This window comes from Hippocampus comes, unplaced genomic scaffold, assembly GCF_001891065.2.
Source record: "Hippocampus comes isolate QL1 unplaced genomic scaffold, H_comes_QL1_v1.1 scaffold296, whole genome shotgun sequence".
Classification (NCBI taxonomy): Eukaryota; Metazoa; Chordata; class Actinopteri; order Syngnathiformes; family Syngnathidae; genus Hippocampus; species Hippocampus comes.
In genome coordinates this window covers 368,923-373,143 of record NW_017804975.1, presented here as the reverse complement: position 1 = coordinate 373,143, position 4,221 = coordinate 368,923, and the positions used below count along the sequence as shown (strand labels likewise).

Genomic DNA, 4,221 nt, shown 5'->3' with positions numbered 1-4,221 from the left:
ATGTCTATCTGTCTGTATTAGCTTTAGCTAGCCGGACTTTTCAAACTTTATTCAATTTTTTATTGACTTAATTTAATATTAAACAGCCACCACAAACACTTTGTGTTTCCATGGTTACTGACCTTCAACCAATCACCAACTGTGCCGTGCTCAACATCATATACAGACGGACCCCGATCCGATCTGGTACCAGCGGAAATTACGTTCTTTGATTTGTTTATTTCCTTCCTTTTTTCTTATTTTGTGTAGAAAAATAAAAATTATAAAAAGATATTTGAGAACAGTGGAATGTTTTATCAGAGATGATGCGGCCCAGCCTCACCCAGACCCGCGCTCCAGCTCCAAATGACCCTGATGTAGGAGGTAAATGGCCACCTCCTGTGTTTTAGAGATGGTCTTCTCACCTTCACATAGAAATGCTTCTGCCACTCCTCTTCCAAACCGTCTGTTTTCTGTGTCAAGAATATGAGCATGTTTATCCTCAAAAGACTGCTCCTTCTCTTTTAGGTGCAGGTAGACAGCTGAGTCTTGACCTGAGGAGTTAGCCTAGCTGTGTCCTGCGATGCGTCTGCTCAGATGCTGTTTGGTTTCCCTGATACACGTGTTCGTGCATTCCTCACTGCACTTGACTGCATACGCTAGATTGCTTTTCTTAGGATGAAGTGTAACGGAATGTCATGTTAGTTAAAAAGCCTTCTGAGTTTTTCGGACAGACCTGATACATGGAACACATGGAATGATAAGATTGTTTCATTTCTCACTCTTCCCTCTTATCCATCTTGCTCTTTTCCCTTCTTTAAGTAGATCTGCTTGGTTTTTGGCAATGTGGTGTATGTGAAGGGAAAACATCTGCCCTAAGGCTCTATCTTGCATCTTATCTTGCATTTGGAAGAATCCAGCAGAAGGTGAACATTTTGGCCTCTGGATGGCTGCATCCACAGGGCAAGGAACTAAACAGGAACTAAGGTACTGACCTGGTAGAGCTCATTGGCACACCTCCTGCACAGGTTGTGCTGGCATGGCAGGATGACGATGGGCTTGTGGAGGATCTCCAGGCAGATGGGACACATCAGCTGCTTCTCCAGAGTGGCAAGTCCCACCTCCCATTCGCCACCTCCACAGCTGCCACCGTCGCCCCGCTGCAGTTGACTGAGAGACATGGCATCTGCACTACACTTCCTGTGGATGAGAAACTGGATTACTTATTTTTGCGTCTACATGACAATTAACAACATTAAAACAGTTCAAACTTTGGTAATGGTGACAGTTTGACCCTAGTGCAGAACTTTTTGTGCTTGCAAGGCAATCAATCAAGCTAAAATCCACTGCCCAGAAGAGCGCATGCTGGCATGTTTGGCTCCTTATTATTGTTAATATAAAATATGACTTCAAACATTCATTCATTCATTTTCCGAACGGCTTGATCCTCACTAGGGTCGTGGCGGGTGCTGGAGCCTATCCCAGCTGTCTTTGGGCAGTAGGCGGGGGACACCATGAATCGGTTGCCAGTCAATCGCAGGTCACACAGAAACGAACAACCATTTGTGCCCACACTCACACCGAGGGACAATTTTGAGTGTTCAATCACAATCAGTCTGCCATGCATGTTTTTGGAATGTGGGAGGAAGCCGGAGGACCCGGATAAAACCCACACAAGCACGGGGAGAACATGTAAACTCCACACAGGAAGGCCGGAGCTGGAATTGAACCCGGTATCTCTGCACTGTGAAGTCAACGTGCTAACCACTCGACTGCCGGGCCGCCCTACTTCCAACATTCCTGTTGAATATGTAATTGGTACTTTTTTCTTCAAATCACACCACTTTTTTTTTCTGAACCATTTTAGGTCAGCTATGGGAAACTTAAGTGTTGGTTGGGGCCACATTTTTTTCATCAATGCGACTGGGGGGGGCCACATAGGACAAAGACACTAAAACCAGATCTATGACAAAATATAAAGAAATATGGACAAAATACATGCATTCTTGCTCTGCGACTGACTGACGACCAATTCAGAGTGTAGTTTGCCTTTCGCCCGTAGTCAGTGATGGAGGGATGCATACATGCATAATGCACCTAGGGACAATTTAGAGTGTTCCATTAACCTGGCACGCATGTTTTTGGAATGTGAGGGGAAACAGGAATACCCAGTGAAAACTCCACACAGGAAGGCCGGGGTGATGGAGAGGATTCCCCTCCCTCATTTTGTGAAGGGACTTGGGTGCTCACTTGGGCAATGACAGTGAGACCTGACTGTGAGGAACGGCCCCTGAGTGGTGTTCTGTTACCGGACATCTGTGTTAAGCACAGATTGTTTATAACGAACATCATGTTCATTCATAAGGGTTTCCATATGTGAACTTGCCACCAGGACATCATAGGCCGCAGTCAAATAATCAACTTTGTAAATATGTCATTGGATTTGTGGACACACGTTTTGGACAGTCAGGTGAAGAGAGGGGCAAAGATGTCAACTGCTCACAGATCGTGAGAGTTTGCTGGGAATCCCGTCAGAAAGAGTTTCAAGTCCTACCTCTTCCAGAACTTCACCAACATCCTGGGAGAGGCAAGGGACATTGAGGAAGAGTGGACCATGTTCTGCACGTCCATTGTTGAGGCGGCTGATTGGCGCTGTGGCTGTAAAGTGGTCGGAGCCTGTCATGGCAGCAATCCCCAAACTGGCGGTAAGGGATGCCATCAAGCTGAAGAAGGAGCCCTAAGGGACCCATTTGGGCTGTGGGACTCTGGAGGCTGGTGACGGGTACCAGCTGGCCAAACGGAATGCAACTTGAGTGTGGAAGGATTTTAGCGAGGCCATGGAAAATGAATTTCGGGTGGCTTTGAGGAACGTCTGGTCCACCAGCCGATGCCTCAAGAGTGGGGAAGCAGGGCAGTATTAAAAACTGATTATAGTGGAGATAGGGAACTGCTGACTTCAACTCGAGACGTTGTGAGTCGGTGGGGAGAATACTTTGAAGACCTCCTCAATTACACGCTTTCCTTTGAGGAAGCGGAGCGTGGGGACTCTCTTATCTATGGGGTTGAAGTCACCGAGGTGATTAAAAATCTTAGTGGGGTATGAGATCCGCCCGAAGTTCCTCAAGGCTCTGGATGTTGTGGGGCTGCCCTGGTTGACATGCTTGTACAACATTGCGTGGACATTGGGTACAGTGGCAGACCGGAGTGGTGGTCCCTCTTTTTAAGAAGGGGGACCAGAATGCATGTTCCAACTACGGAGGCATCGCATTCCTCAGCCTCCCTGGTAAGTTCTATTGAGGGCTGCTGGAGAGGGGGGTCGCAGATTAAGGAGGAACAGTGTGGTTTTCATCCTAACCGTGGAGCAGTGGACCAGCTCTACACCTTCGACACGGTCCTCGAACGTGCATGGCAGTTTGCCTAACCAGTCATTATTTGTTTTGTGGAATTGGAAAAGGCGTTCGACCATGTACCCCGGCGTATCTTGAGTAGGGTGCTCCGCTAGTAAGGGGTATCGGACACCCTATGCAAAGGCTGTTTGATCCTTGTACGACCAGTGTCAGAGTTTAGTCCGCATTGCTGGCAGTAGATCGGCCCCCACAACCCAACCTCGGATAAGCGGAAGAGAATGAGATGAGATGAGATGAGATGAGTAGAATATGAAAAATTAAGTAATGAAAACCAGACATTGCTTTTGATTTGTGGTTCGACAGAACAAAGCCCCGCATGAAACAGGCTTGGACAAAAATGACATCGCATGTTCAATCAAGGTCAAACTTTGAAGCAGTAAGGCAGCCAATTTGAAGGGTAACAAAAGGTCACCGTGTTGTAGGGTGATGGTGTGGAGCACACTTAGCATGCACCTGAAAAGTGAAGAATAGTGTTGTCTCAGGAGATTAAATAGAAAATGTATTATAGAAAACTATGTTACAGATAAAGGCTATAAGCTCATCTTTAAGTAGGTTAATGTAATGAGAGTTGCACATATTATTCAGAAATTCAAGATCCACATGACGGTGGCCCAGGTGCAGAGCTGTCACTCTGTGGCCACCACACCACACGCAAGGGGAAATGTTTGATACAGTGAAACTCCTCTACAACGAAATCATGTTTGCAACAAGAAATTTTTGAACAACAGGGGGTTTTTCACTGTAGCAAATTTAATCTCACACACACACACACACACACACACACACACACACACACACACACACACACACACGTATGTGTACACGCACACACAAA

The 4,221-nt window shown here is 46.5% G+C and overlaps 1 long non-coding RNA gene across 1 annotated transcript in view; it reads right to left on the bottom strand.

Annotated features, from left to right (window-relative positions):
* Positions 1 to 976: 976 nt before the first annotated feature.
* Positions 977 to 4,221, bottom strand: part of LOC109529323 (uncharacterized) — a 5,296-nt gene continuing 2,051 nt past the window's right edge. Inside the window, exon 3 of the long non-coding RNA XR_002170819.1 lies at positions 977 to 1,179. This is a non-coding gene — a long non-coding RNA (uncharacterized LOC109529323). The remainder of the gene's footprint in view (positions 1,180 to 4,221) is intronic.